A 16,776-nucleotide genomic window follows, 5' to 3' on the forward strand; every position below is an offset into this window, starting at 1 on the left:
CTTTAAATGTCCTGTCTCCAAATAAGGTCATATTCTGAGTTACCAGGGATTAGGACTTCAACATATGCATGGTGGTGGTGGTGGTGGGGGAGAACACGCTTCAGCCCATAGCACTCATATATATAAGTCTTTATGCATATTCTTAGGTTTGATCCCTATATCCCCATCCATCACTTACTTCTCTTTCTGAATCATGAACTGCCAAAAGTATCTATCTTTTATTCAAATGGCAGTTACATTAAATTTCATTTGCTACATGATCCAGACAGAATGACTGTAAGGAAGAGTTCAGTGTGAAACTGGTATTTGTGAATACGGCACCATTTCCCTTAAGATTTCATCAGAACATTAAATATTCATTGTAGCACTTTTCACTTTCCCAACCAATTTAAACTACAGTAGCATAATGTAACACTGCTACTTATCTCTTCATTTGAACAAAAGATTCCTGAAATCTCTCATTTCATTTTATAGTCAAGTCACAAGAATAATAACAATAATGTATTCATTCAGGAACCATGGGGCTCTCCTCTAAACTGAATAGAATCATCTTAATAGTACTATATAAATCATATTCCTTCACTCATGAGGAATATGACAATTTCTATATATTCAGGTTCTCAAATAATAACTCCCAGTGCTGGTTTCCTAGCCCACATGGGCATAGTTGCATAGTTAGAAGAGTTTTCACTTCATATTACAAACCTTTAGCTATCTGCAGCCTTTGGGAAAGGGATAGATAATTTATTAACAGAGTAACACATTGTACTACAATTTTGTTTTAATTGTTAATATGGAAAAGAAAGGTTTAAAGGGCATTGTGTATGATAGGCACTGGGATTATTGCTAAGGACAGAAGGATGAGTAAAATTGAATTTCTACTCTTAAGGAAATTACATTCTGATAGGAGAGATAAGTATATACACGCCTACATGCATGTATACACATATATGTGAGGTAAATGCAGGGGCATAAACTGAATGTCCCAGTCCATCTTCCAAAAAACAATATAAGAACTACAAGAACAACAGACAAATCACATAAAACCAATGCCCATAACATAACAAAAAGACAGAGAATGCCCAAGTATCAAATTACCTATAAGTAGGTAATATAGAAGGACACTTTGGAAAAAAACTCTGTCCAAGAGAGAAAAGGGGAACTAGTAGTGGGACTAAGACTAATTTACAATCACCCAAGAAAGAGAAAGTCCACACTAGGTGCAAAAATATTGGAGAGTGCCATTAGATCAGAGCATGTACTACATGGAATGGACTTTTAAGAGTACATGATTAGCTGTGGCAGTCTTCAAAAATTCATTGCTCTTGAGATGATAGAAAGAAAGGTAAAGGAGGTCTTTGGAAATTGGATGGTGAAGGTGAAAATGGGCAAAGGGGCAAAAGGGGAAAATGTAGAGGCTTGCAAGACAAAAGAGAACCCCAAAAATAAAGATTAGAAAGAAGATACACAACCCCTTCTCCCCAATGTGCACACACACACACACACACTGTACTTTTGCTACACTGAGAGAAGATACCCTTGACTTAAGATTCTTATAAATCACCCAAACTCACAAAATAAGCTGGCAAAAACAGACTAAATCTATACCAAGTATTTTAAGAATACAAAATCAAACCCACTTAAGCTGATGAAAGTTCCCTCCCACCTCGAAAAGAAATATGCAGAACAAGAAAGCTATAATATGATATTCCACACTGAATTAATTATCCTCAAATAAGCATTTGGAGGTATGAAAAACCACCTTGAATATAAAATTCAAAAATTAAAAGCAGAAATGGACAATAACAGGAAGAAATAAAAATAGAGTTGATTGAATTTAGGAAAGAAATGAAAGGAAAAGACAAAATCATTGCAGAATCAAAGATTAAATTACAAAGTCCCCAGGGGAGACTGGATCCAAATAAAATTTTACTAAGGGACATTGAAGAAAGCCAGAAAAAACAACCAAGAGAATGAAAACAAGGCAAAGAAATAAAATGAATTAGAAGTAAAGTGGTTGAAACAGAAGAAAACCAAAGAAGAAAACAAGTATGTGTCATAGGAGATCCTGAAGATAAAAACAAAACAGTTGAACAGAACTAATACTTAAAAGTATAACCCAAGGAAACTTTCTGGAAATAAGAAAAGACCAAAATGTACATATTGAACAGGTACCTGGGAAAACTGAACCAGGATGATCAATTTGAAAACATATCCTAATAAAACTGTTAGACTTAAAAAAAAACTTTTTTTAATCCTCAAGACCTCTAAGCATAAAGATGACAATTAAAATCAGACTGGCACCAGATGCCCTAAACACAACTTACAATGCAAAGTAACAACAGCAATATATTTTTTTAAAAACTCACAGAAAGAATGAATGAACCAAGAATTTTATATTTAGACAAACTGTCCTTCAAGTATCAAGGTATAGAAAAACTTAACATAAGCTAACATAAGCCCTGTGGAATTGAATTGTAATTGAAAGTTTCATTATTGAGTTCATGAAGGTATCACTATAAAGCCATAGTTTTAAATGTATACAGATAGACAAATAGATAAACGTATATAACTCACAGAAACACACACACACACACATATTTCCTAATTCTATCCACTGAGGAGGCCTAGAAGCAATGATATCCCAGTAACCATGAACATACCTGGCACTCAAATCTTGATGTCTAAATACCGTTTTCCACTAAAAGGAATCAGAACCCCTGTAAAAGATGAGCCTGTAACATCTAGTTGTGCCAGAAAGTAAGAAAGTGCTCAAAGAATGAGGACATATCAAAAGATAATAAGAGACAGCTTAACAAATCCAAGAAAATATGAACATCAAAATATAGTTGATCTTTGAACAATGTGAGTTTGAACTGTGCACTTATAAGCAGATATTTTTCAGTAGTAAATACTTCAGTACTACACAGTAGTACTGTGTAGTTGATTGAATCCGAGGATATAGAGGAACCTCAGATAAGGAGAGCTGACTATAAATTATCAGCAGATTAACCCCTGCATTGTTCAAGGGTCAACTGTAAATAACAATAGTAAGCCTCTACATTTTCCCTTTTTGCCCCTTTGCCCATTTTCACCTTCACCATCCAATTTCCAAAGACCTCCTTTACCTTCCTTTCTATCATCTCAAACCTTCTCTTTCCCTGTTATAAAACTTTCTGTAAGTTAGTCACTAGGTGTTATAATTCCTGAGGGGTAAAAGTATGACTCCCTCTAGTAAATATAAATGCATTTTAAAAATTCATAGCTTGCAAAGACATGACTCCAAGGTTTAATTCCTTAGTGGCAAGATGAAAGACAGTAAGTGAGGGATACATGCTTACCAAGACTACAAGGAAGTGAATTCAGACTTAGGCACAGGTCTACGTGTGCTTATCCTAAAGTATTCATATGTATTTGATAAATATGACGGTGAGAGGTGATAGAAGAACCATGCTGTGGAAGAAGCAAGAATCTGTGATATCTAGGTCAGCCAGACAGATGGTACTGTGAGGTGAGGGAGATTGGAAGTAGCACACGTGCCTGTGCATGCACGCACACGCGCACGCATGCACGCACACACACACACAGAGGAAATGGGATGAAATGACCCAAAGTGAACAGGCTAGTAAACAGATGGCCCTAACATTAATGTAAGCTAAGATCTGAAAGAGGAAATAAGTTTGTCGGATATCTCTTATCTCCCTGCTTCCCCTGGTAACAGAACACTTCTTTTCTGTAGCAAACCCAATCCACAAACTGATCCCACGCATATTGTGCTAGGGAATAGAGAACATATGTCCCAGCCTTGAGCATTCAGTATGTCCTATATGCCTGTGGCCACAGTGATTAGTTCCAACTGAGCACTTGACCTAAATAACAAACAAGCACAATCAGAATCCTCTGTAACATTGCTTCCCAGACTATAATGCACATTTGAATTACCCAGGGATCTTTTAAAAATGATGATTCTGATCTAGTAGGTCTAGGGTAGGACTTGAGATTCTGGATTCCTCATAAGCTCCCAGTGATGCTGATACTACTGGTCCAGGACCACATTTTTGAACTTTAGGGCTCTTCAAAAACTTTTTGCCATGTATATGGAGAAAACTCTAATTCAAAAAGATACATGCACCCCAATGTTCATAGTAGCACTATTTACAATGTCCAAGACATGGAAGCAACATAAATGTCCACTGATGATGAATGAATAAAGAAGATGTGATATATATACATATATATATATATATACATATATATATATATATATATATATATATATATGATGGAATATTACTCAGTCATAAAAAAGAATGAAATAATGCCATTTGCAGCAACATGGATGGACCCAGAGATCATCATACTAAGTGAAGTAAGTCAGACAGAGAAAGACAAATAACATATGATATCACTTATATGTAGAATCTAAAATATGATATAAATGAACTTATTTACAAAACAGAAAAAGACTCACAGACATAGAAAACATACTTATGGTTACCAAAGGGGAAAGGGAGTGGGGGAGGGATAAAGTAGGAGTTTGGGATTAGCAGATACAAATTACTATATATAAAATAGATTAACAGCAGGGTCTTACTGTATGGCACAGGGAACTATATTCCATATCCTGTAATAAATCATAATGGAAAAGCATATGAAAAAAAAATATGTATAACTGAATCACTTTGCTGTACACCAGAAACTAACACGACATACTTCAATAACACTATATTTCAATAAAAAAACAAACCCCCCCAAAAAACCTTTTTGCCAGAGTTATCAGGGAAGAAGTGCTCTTTACATCAGAGCTTCTAAGCTGATAGACTATGATTCTGGGGCTGTTGGCTTTTCTATAGGCAGCAGTGGTGGTTTGTTCTACGTTTGTGTCTTTGTGTGTTCTCTGTCATTAGATTATACACTCATAGAAAAAAGAAGCCGTATATTTATCCTCTGTCACTCCCCACAATGCCTTATTTGGTGTTTTACGTAGAGAAATGTATCAACAACGTTCTTCAGAAACCAACTGGGAAGAAATTTTGAATTCTTTAAATGAAAGAGATGAAGCCATTTTAATGAAATGGTAGAGGATGTGAAGGATGAGGATCAATTATTAGCTACCATCCTCTTGATATCTCTAAGGTAGTCCTACATCCTAATCCCATGCAGCTATGAAAAACACTCTCATAATCCCTCAAGTGGGTTATTTTGGAGAATCACAAGCCAATACCCCAGAAGTGAAAAAAAGCAAACCCCAAAGACAAGACGAAAGGAACTAGCAGAAAAATATTATTAATTTGGCTTACATTATTCAGTGCTTCCCAGGAGATTCCTAAACTAAAAACTATGGTCTCTAACACGGGGTCTACAAATGACATTGTCAACTTCTTTTTAAACCATAAGAAGGACGTTTTGTCAAAAAACAATTCCCAGATGCTAGTCAACAGTTCTGAACTACCCATTAAGGTATCTTGGAGTATATAATTAAGCCACTGTGATATCTTTTTAGGTGCCCAGGAAAAACAAGCCTAACTGACTCACCTCCCTTCAAGGCAAGAATCCAGAAATATCCTCCCTATTTATAGAGAACCCCAACTCCCTTACTTGGATATAAGCAAAAATTTTTTTAAAGGGGAAAATGCCCTGTTCTTTAACCAAGGACTGACTGCAAGTTCAGTGACTATCAAGATCAGGCAATAATTTACCTTCCTGACCAAGCTAAGTTTCAGCCCTTCATAAAAGTCATCTTTAATATTAAAAACTAATATGGAGAAAGCAACTAATTTACCCCATCTGATAACCTATTCACACACACACACACACACACACACACACACACACACACACACACACACACACACAATTCCTAGGAGGTAAACTCTCAAAAGGAGAAGTGCATACATAGTACCAGAATACCATAATAGTATTCTCTTATTTTTCTTTCAGGCCACCCAGTCTCCAGGATGGGAGTGTTCTCTTTAGCTCTACTCCTCCCAGAGAGGGAGATCTCAGTTTTCCAATTCCTCTGCCAGTGAGTTGAAGATCCAATCCAGGAGAGATATATTAGGAAGCCTGATTGTAGGTGCATATCTAAACTGCATTCTGCTATTTCATACTCCATTTGTCTGATTCCTATATCTTTCAATTGATTCAAAACTTAGAGCAGAAGAGAAAGGGTATGATTATCACCCTTCAAACATCAAAAGTCAGCAGGTTTTATAGAAACATACAATTCTTATAAATGTATTCCTAAATAATTTAACACAGCTTTTAGATAACATGTATTTTTCTATCACAAATAGGAAAAAGTATTTTTCTTTTGAGAATGACATGATCCTGTAATCTCAGACATGGACTCAGGAATGACTATATGTAGACATATTTAATGAGTGGGCATATGAAAAAGTATCCCAATAATTTAATCATACATTCATAGTGTTCCCTTTTCACTTTAACCCATAACAAAATTGGTGCTCCATTGTAGTATCTTTCACTAGCCAGAATTTTCTAGTTTAACTAGTTCTTTCCTCAATCTCTTTTAAAAATATTAGAATATGTTAAATTTTGAAGGAATTTCTATAGGGAGATAAAGTAATAAAGACAGAGCATGGAGGTTTCTGGACAAATAACATGATATTGGAGTAGATTTTTACAATAGATTTTTAGCTCATTTCTTAATTGTTTATTTTAAATATCAGGAAAGCTTTTGACAGAAACTGAACATTTACCAATTCAGGATTAGATTAAGTCACTGGTTCTTAGATACAGGAATACAGTATTGTTAATTTAAAGGGAATTCATATCCTTTAAATACCAGACAGGTAGATTGCAAAGATGGTATACAACATGATAATTTGAAAATATAGTAGAAGGAACTTGCAGTTTTGGCTATGATGGTATCAGACTCAATTTTCTAATGTAAACAACTATGAAACTGGACAAAATATTAGACGCAAGCATTGAACAACAGGTTAGAGCTGTGATCAGTGGAGAAGAGAAACACATGAAGGCCACTTTAGTCTTGCTTTCTGCCTGGAGGTACTTTCCATATCACAGCACAGAGATGGGGAGTCAAAAAGGAACAGAGGTCTCACTGGGTGGATGAAACAGAGGTCAGAGTTTGGGTCCGCTGGGGCTGCTGGAATTTGAGGTGGGGGTAGTGGAGAATAAGGAGTTGTGTAGAGAAGAAACTCCAGAAATCTGCATAGAAGTCTTTCAAGTATTTGGCTGAATATTAAGATGTACTAACACAGGGTGGCTCCGGGAAGCCTACCAAAATACAACTATTAAGGGGCCATGAAATGAAAAGTGTACCTATAGGCCACACAGAGCTGGGAGACACTGGAGTTCCAACCAGACACAGTAAAGAGACCACAGTGAACACACAGTGAATACAGTTGAGGTCCCAGAAATGCTATGCCTTAGCTGTTGGGCTGCTCTATATTGGGCAATGTTAAGATGTTCATATTTCTGCATGGGCAGGGCTTTCTGAGCAAAGAAAATTGGCACCTGGGTTAAAAGTGATTGCATAGGTAGAGACCTCTGGAATGACATAGAACTTTATCTCCCAGAACTAAGCAGTTACATTCTAAAGGGTATTTGACCAAGAAGCCTTCCCCATCTCTCTCTCTGTGTGTCTCTGTCTCTCTCTCCTTCTCCAGAGGGGAGGAGGTGAAGCTGTGCCAGCATCTCCTATATAAGCTCCAAAACTAATAATTTTGGGTTCCTCTGATGTGCTAGAAACTCCTCACTCTGTACATATATGTGACATCTGCCCCATCACATAACCCTTTGGGGAAAAAAGGAGCATGGGAAACCAGTGAAAAGATATTCTGCAGGTGTTAATCAGTCTGCCTTTGATGTAGAAACCTTGTGTTTACTGTTAGGAAAAAATAAACATAGATATAAAGCTTATTTCTCTACTTGTAGAATAAGATTACTTTAGACCTGCCCTAAAAATAAACCTCAACAGCATCAACCTGATTCTCCAGTAGTTTAAATACTTTACAGAACAAAACTCAACAATCTTTAAATTAAGACAACAAAACACAGAGTCTCAACAACATAATATCCACAATGCCAAGAATGTAATAAAAAATTGCCAGACACATGAGAAAGCAAGAAAACTTAATACATATATCAAAGAGGAAAAACAGGTCACTATAAAAGTCTCAGATATGACAGATGTTGGAATGTTGGAATTAGTAGACAAGGACTTTAAAATGGCATATATTTATATTTATATATAAGAGGGCTATCTTATCTTTGCATCAGATAATTTAGAAACTACCTGAAGCACAGTCTCAGCTCTTCTCCAAGAACAACGTTGAATCTACTCAAATATTCAAAAAGTAACCCAATGAAATCTTAAATCACTGAGGAAAGCTTTCAGTCTGGAAGATCTTGTGACAGTTGTTTCTAATAACCCAACTCTACCATAAAATCATTTTAATTTAGCTTCCTTGTTTTATTTACTTCTTAGCATTTTATATCCTAGGGGACAGCCATGCTGAATTAGCTGCAAACTGAATCCTCAGACAATTAAATAAGATAACATGCTGAAAAGGGCTATTAAAAATTATCTATAAATATTGAAAAACATCAGCTTTAAACTTTGGTCTTATTTATTCATTAATTAAAAGAATAATAATTACATGCCTACTATGTGCCAAATATGACAGATACTATGATTAAGTTGTAACTGGATATACATCAAAACAGATATTATATATAGTACTCTAAGAGGTATGGTAGAGATAATAGAAAAAGAAAATAATTCTCCTTGTTTAGTGTTTGAACTGATTTATAAAGGATGAACAAAAGTTTCTCCAGTAGATCAAATTTGAAAGTTTTGTGGTTAGCAGTACATACTTGGGGTTTTGGCGTGATTGATTTTAACCTTGTTTATTTCCTGAAATTAACTAACCAGTTTATTCAGTCCTTTCAGTATCTGTTCACTTATCTTTGTTTTATTTTTTATTTTTATTTTTTTAAACAACAGAAATTTATTATCTCACAGTTCTATAGGCTAGAAGTCTGAAATCAAGGTTTTGGCAGGATTGCTTCTCTCTGAGGGCTGTGAGGGAAGGATCTATTCTAGGCCTTTCTCTTTGACTTGTAGATAGCCATTTTTATGTTCACATGGCACTCTTCCTGTATACTTGTCTCCAAATTTCCCCTTTTTATAAGGATATCAGTCTTATTAGATTAGGGTCCACCCTAATGTCTTCCTATTAACTTGATTACCTCTGTAAAGACCATATCTTCAAATAAGGTCACATTCTGAGGTACTGGGGGTTAAGAGATCAACACAGGAATTTGGGTTGGGGTGGGGGAGTTGGGAAGTGGAATGGATGTAAATTAACCCATAATAGATATGTAGACATTTTTTTTTAGAATTTCTATTTTCATGAGAACCGAATCACTTTGCTGTATACCTGAAACTAACATTGTAAATCAACTATACTGCAATGAAAACAAAACATAACATAACAAGACAAAGACAAGAAGGGAATATTACAGTCACTTACCTTTGTTTTAAATGTTTATGTTCACTGTATTTGAGACTTTTATTGCAAAATACTTCAAACCCCTTTTGGAAGTATTTTCTACAAGTACAAGGAAGAGCACCAGTGGAAGTTACCTATATACGTTAAGTTTATTTCTAAATGCATTTTGGATTTAATCTACTTATACCTTGAATTTGTAGAACAAAACAAAAAGGAAATCATAAAACACACATTGGTCTCAATTTACCATAATTGTGTTTCTGAACACCTAGAAACAATCTCCCAATATAACATATAATCATGAGTAATTTTAAGACTCAAAATTCCCCCTTAGTAATATGTACCAAAAATATCTGCAACTTCTAGAACCTTCACATTAGTAAAACCCAAAAGGGACTGTGACACATCAGTGCCTTAAAATGTTAATTTACTGCCATGAATAGCTATCAGCCTCTCAACTATGTATGTGTGAACCCAATATGAGCCTATGTGTGCAAACAGCCTGCTCACAGGGTCTTAGTTTAATTTTAGTTCAAGAATCCTCCCTTTTAGAAAACCTCACACATACACACACAAATAAATTACCCTTACATAAATGAAAAGGAAACTTTATGATTATAATAAGAATATCCAGAAAACTTCCTGTGAAGTTCCTTCATAATGATATAAATAAAATCCATAACAGCACTTGTATGAATTATTGTACCTACAGAATTAATGTTTTACATGACGACAGATACTGATAGAAAGATAATAAAATAGGCTTGTAATAACAATAAAAAGTAACTGCTACCCAATAGATTTTTCCTGCCTTTCTTTCCTTCAAAGATAACATAAAAGGAATAAAACAAATATGATAGAGGATCCCCAGTTTCCCCATAGCCTCGTACCTATTCCCCCCTTTCTTTCCTTTTTACTATCTACCACCCATGCCCTATAACTTCAATAAACCTCTTCAAAAAGCAGAGTCCAGGGGCCTCCCTGGTGGCGCAGTGGTTGAGAGTCCGCCTGCCGATGCAGGGGACACGGGTTCGTGCCCCGATCCCGGAGGATCCCACATGCCGCGGAGCGGCTGGGCCCGCGAGCCATGGCCGCGGAGCCTGTGTGTCCGGAGCCTGTGCTCCGCAACGGGAGGGGCCACAGCAGTGAGAGGCCCGCGTACAGCAAAAAAAAAAAAAAAAAAAAAAAAAAAAAAAAAAGCAGAGTCCAAATACCATTGTCTTACTAGGGGAAGAAGGACGTATGAGAGGTCTACACTGGCAGGAAGGAGTACTGTTTAAAATTTCCAGCGCATAGTGGTAAGAAGAAGCAATGATGTTTAGTGAACTTCCATCATCTCATATTGATACAAAAATAAAGAAATAGAAATATATATATACATTTTCCTTGTGATGAGAACCCTTAGGATTTACTCTCTTGACAACTTTCATATATAACATACAGCAGTGTTCATTAGACTGTTGTACATTACATCCCTAGTACTTATTTATCTCATAACTGGAAGTTTGTACCTTTGACTGCCTTCCTCCAATTCCTCCTCCTTCTACCCCCTGCCTCTGCTAAGCACCAATCTGATCTCTTTTCCTATGGGTTTGTTTGTCTATTTGTCTTTGAAGTATAAATGACCATATAAATGCTCTACTGCTGCAGATGCTGCACCTCCATATTGCCCGTACCCTGGGACAAACCATATCAACAACCCTACTCTTAATACACCACTGTCTAACAGGAAGGTTTAGTTTCTATAGATTTGTCTCGTATCTAGAAGTTCTTGGCAAGATCCTTACTGGCAAATCAGTATATTGACCTGGAAGCCAGAAACAACTACCAAAATAATTTTGACTGCTTAAGCCTTTAAACCTCACATGCCCAGACATTAAGCAGTCCAAAAGACTTAGTAATGATAAGAAAGAGGGCCCTCCAAAACAAAACCACACAGAAAAATCTTTCTATTTGAGGGATTAAATTCTTGTTACAAATTTTCAACTAAGAGCACATACGTGCTAGATGCTGGAGAGACTGTAGTGAGCAAAGCAGACATTCCTCTGCCTTCGTCAAGTTTACAATCTAGCAGGGTGAATAATTTAAAATAATGGTACAATTAATTATGAACACTGCAATAGTAGTAGAAATATAGGAAGCTATGAAAGCATGTAGCAAGACCCCACAGTATTTTTTAAACTTTTTAAACCAAATCTATAGTGAGAAATATATTTACAATGTAACCCAGTTCCCAAATATCTACAGTAAAATAATGCACGCACACACACACACACACACACATACACACATGCATGCAGAGATACACCCACGTATATTAAAACTGTAACTTTTTCATGAGACAGTGTTCACCCTTACAATGCGTAACAAACTTATATTCTCTATTCTGTTTTTATTTTTCTGGTCTTGAACTAAAATTGACTTTAGGATCCTTGTATGGGTTCTGACTCAAAGTCTGAAAAACACAGACCAACGGTATTTTTAAGTCAGCTGCACGACTTGCTAAAGATACAAATTCCTGAGCCCCATCTAAAACTACTGAATTAGAATCCATGGAAGATGGGTTCCTGAGCACGGCATTTTAGCAGGCTCTCCAGATGATCCTTAGGCATATTAAAGCTTGAGAACCCTTGGTGCCATTTAACCTGAGATCTAAAGGATCCTCAGGGGCTTCCCTGGTGGCGCAGTGGTTGAGAGTCCGCCTGCTGATGCGGGGGACACGGGTTTGTGCCCCGGTCTGGGAGGATCCCACATGCCGCAGAGCGGCTGGGCCCGTGAGCTGTGGCTGCTGGGCCTGCGAGTCCGGAGCCTGTGCTTCGCAGCGGGAGAGGCCACAACAGTGAGAGGCCCACATACCGCAAAAAAATAATAATAATAAAAAATAAAGGATCCTCAGGTGTTATTCAGACAGACAGAGGATAGAAAAAATGTTATTGTCAGAAGCCACAGTAGATGCAAAGACTGAGTGGGCAAGGGGGAGCATGATGTTTAAGGAAGTTCAGTGGAACAGGGCAAGTTCATAGGGCACTATGGGAAGACAATGAGGATGAAGAGGTAGTCATGGTTCATCCTGCCAGCTCCCTCTTCTAGTTAGTTCCATGCCACCTCAAGGATCATACATGAGTATTCATCCTTAAAAAGGAAGGAAATTTTTACACATGCTATAACATGGATGAACTTTGAGGACATCATGCTAAGTGGCATGAGCCAGTCACAAAAAGACAAATACTGCATGATTCCACTTATGTGAGGTACCTAGAGTAGTCAAATTCATAGAGACAGAATGTAGAATGGTGGTTGCCAGGGGCTTGGGGAGGGAGGGATGGAGAATTATTGTTTAATGGGTATTACATTTCAGTTTTGCAAGATGAAAAGAGTTCTGCACAACAGAAGATTGGCTGCACAAGGATGTAAATGTATTTAAAACCACCGCACTGTATACTTTTAAATGGTTAAGATGGTACTTTTATGAGTATTTTACCACAATTCAAAAAAAGAATATATGAGACTAAGAGTCCTGAGCTGATACTTGACCTTGGCTAGTATTTGACTCCTTTCCCAATGATACTAACATCCCCTCAGTTCTGGAAGCAATAGTAACCATTCCCTTTTAGGCAAGGAAGGCACTAGAATTATAAATGCATCTTCCTTTGTTTTTTTTAAAAAAAGCTCATAAAAACTTTCTGCGTTGGAGAATGAAAGAAAAGAGAGACAGGAAAGAAGAATCAATTACAACTTAACCTAGTAATGAAGACCAGAACTCTGCATTGCCTCTGTGGAAAAGAGATGAAAAACCCTGGGTTTTGGCTACAGATCATAAACTACCTCCTGAGGGTAGTACATATTTATCCCTGAAAAATATTTTTGTCTAAAAACTTTTCCTTGTGAAAGGAAATTTTACATAAAATAGTAATCTTTAAGTTAACAAATATTCTTATTTTGGGGTGCCATAACTCAGTGGTTCCCAAATCTAGCATCAAGCTGCACATCAGAATTCTCTGAGAAGCCTTAAAAAAATACAGCTCTCTGGCCCCACTCCAAATCTACTGGAGCAGGTTACCCAGCAGTGAACCAAGGACTATCTGCTTTTAAAGCTTCCAAGGATATTTTTATGTGTAGCCTTTTTGGGGAAATCACCAAAGTAAGGACAGTTATGAGAATGGCTGCCTGAGCACATGCTCTTACCTTTCTCCACCCTCTCAAAATCTCTTTGAAATGACTGAACATAAAAGTATGAAAATATCCTTAGCAATACTAGAAAACCAGGAAGAGTTCCATCAGGAGACCAGAACACTAAGGAATTTCTGGAAGATATAAAGCAGATGGAATCAGTAAAACCTGAAATGAACAGGATCATTGTTAAGTAAATGTTGCCAGCAGAACCTCAGAATATTCCCTAGGACCAGAGGCAGAAAATGTTGCCAGCAGATATGGGTCAGTTGTCCAGTAATTATCGGAGGGTTTGGTAACAATTTGCCAGCCTCTCACCCTCAAAGCAGCTGACTCCTGAATTGTCTCCAGGTTGAAAATGGTGAGAGAAGAAGGGCAGTGGTTTGGGTAAGTGCATCTGGGCCGAGACATAAAAGGAGCACCCATTCCCAGAAGGCAAGTTTCTTGTGGACATCATAAAGGAAAGTCCAACTGGGTGTATATCCTTCCTCCTCCCTCCTATATCCTCTGCAGACAGAGACCTTATAATTTGCATTCACAGTGATATTTCTCACCTATGTTGAGGAAACAAATTCATCCAGATTCTCATTTATAAATAAGAACTGCCATCCAAATAAACATAGAACAAATGAACAAAAGAAAGAAAGCATTTTTGTTTTGTTTAGTTTAAAGAACAAATACAGGTAACAGGGGAAAAAAATAAATTCTAGAAATTAAAAAAAAAAACTTTATCTCATTCATAAAACAAGAATAAGCCGTTAGAGAAAAAAATGCAGACTACTTGGAAATTAAGATCATGAGAGCCAAGAAAAACAAAACAAATCAAGCAGACAACAGCACCTCAGAAGAGCTGAATAATGAAATGAACATATCTGAAGAATGAATTAGATATAACCAATCCTCTTGATTAGCCACAGAATATTTCTCTCAGGGTAGTCATTATAAAATGTACTTTGGCAGGTCCCTCCAGCATTCCATGAGCTAGAGGAAGACCTGAGGCTAGTACAGGGGTAGGGGAGCAGAAGGGCAAGCATCTCACTGCAGGTGCCCAGAGGGTGGACCTAGTGAGTCCACTCTGAGCCTTCTGCATCTACTTTGCCCAGGTTGTGCCCTTACCTGGAATGTCCAAGTGCCCTTCACTTTACTAAAGGTAAAGTGAGCTTTAGAGCTCAGCCCAGGGACCATCTCCTTCTAGGAAAGCTTCCTTTACTTCCCTTCCCCACAGTGATTTACATTTTCTAGTATCTCTGCGTATTACCACGACTAAGTTTAACTCACTGTATTATAATTACCTATTCATGTCTCTGTCTTCCTCACGTTCTGAGGGATATTTTGACCAGAGGCACTGGTTCTATTCAGATACATAGACGTGGATATGTGTCATTCATTCTCTAAATATATCTTGCATGCCTACTAGCAGAACTAAATGCACTGTTCTAATATCTGCAGGAAAACATACAAAAATGGTTCTCTCCACCAAGGCCATGGTCAACGTACCATTAAATATAGGTACCTATTTATCCCAAGTTGAAGCTCTCTGAATGCAGTAGGGTGCCATCACATTTTGGAACTTTCTGAATTTCCACCAGGTAATAGTTTATGCAAATGGACCTCTAAGAATCCAACAACTTGGTCAAAACCAAAAAAGCCCTACTATGTAACAGTCAATACATTTTTGTCTCCCCCAAAATGGATATACTGTTGGATATTTTCATTTGCTGGATGATATTTGAGAGTTATCCAGAGAAAGTCCTAAAAGGTACTTTTACCTTTATATACTGCTATTTCTACTCTTCTTGTATGTTATTCCTGGGTCACTGAACTGTAAAATTAGGCAGCTGTATCCTGCCAGGACTATAGCAGGACACTCGGGACATGAGGATACCATAATTATCACTACAAATCATCTACTTTCCCAGCTATCTGAGATATTTATGCCTTAAGTTAAAGCTCATGGAAATGTTTTCAAGGCTTGCACTCTCCTCCCAGATCCAATATATTCTCTATACCATCTCCTGGGCCATAGGCATCAACAGGAACAGAGCAGAAAGTGTACTTGACCTCAGAAGCAGATCACCTGGAAGCACTACAGGAGGGTAAAGGGCTAAGCCTATGTAGAAACACAAAGAAAGCAATCAGTAAGAAAATGAAAGCCCTGGAACAGCCTTCAACCTAAACTGAAGAGAATATTAAAAGTTTTTCAGAAAACTTTAGAAGAGTAATAAGAGAATAATTATGGGTATTTCCTTTGAAACAACGCCTATATGCAAAATTCACCATCCATACTTAATCTCTACCTTTTAGAGATATAGTACAGGGATGTGGGGTTAACATAGGAAAAAGATGCAAACAGAAAATGTGCAAAAGCTCAACTGGTTTTTCGTAATCAGAAACATAGACCTAGATCTCAGGAAAAGATGTGCTCTCAACACTTTTATACTTAGTTCTGACCCTCCTATAAAAGTAGGTTCAGAGAACAGTCTTGAAGTGCAACTAAAGAACTGAGGGGCAAAGGGGAAGGAGAAGAAGGAGAGAATTAGGGAAGGGTAGCTACTCCTTCTGCACTGAAAAGTCTGACTGCCCATCTCAGCTCCAGTTCTGAAATCTTCCATATTGACACTGAATGATGTGTCATCACAATAGAAAGGATGATATGCTTCAAATCTTTAGAAAACAAAACGTATACCTTTATATATTCTAATATACAGTCTTCTAGCTGCATTAGTTCTCTAAGTAGGGATACCAAGTTAGAAGTTATGGCCTAATATGCAAGTGGCTTAGTGACAAACATAGCCTGCTATGTCAAAATTGCTATGTCAAAATTGTAGCTACACAGATTGTAGATGATAATTTATGAAAGAAATTCTAATTCAACTGACTAGTGCAGTTAAGCGTCAAACAAAGGACAGCAAAATACATGTTGAAATTTCCACGTACATGTTTTACAAAGGAACAACTCTAAAGTATAATTATAAAAAACACATGTTATACTAATTTCATCATTTTAGCATCAGAGTCACTAATATACACAAGAGCTTTGTTTTTCCACAAAGAACTCTGTCACAGACAGCCCTATCATTTTCCAACTTAAAATCTTACATGC

General features: G+C 37.1%; 1 protein-coding gene across 4 annotated transcripts in view; it reads right to left on the reverse strand.

Annotated features, from left to right (window-relative positions):
• LRRC49 (leucine rich repeat containing 49) overlaps window positions 1–16,776 on the reverse strand; it is a 130,090-nt gene that overhangs the window by 65,004 nt on the left and 48,310 nt on the right. The window lies entirely within an intron of this gene.

The sequence above is a fragment of the Mesoplodon densirostris genome, chromosome 4, assembly GCF_025265405.1.
Source record: "Mesoplodon densirostris isolate mMesDen1 chromosome 4, mMesDen1 primary haplotype, whole genome shotgun sequence".
Taxonomy (NCBI): domain Eukaryota; kingdom Metazoa; phylum Chordata; class Mammalia; order Artiodactyla; family Ziphiidae; genus Mesoplodon; species Mesoplodon densirostris.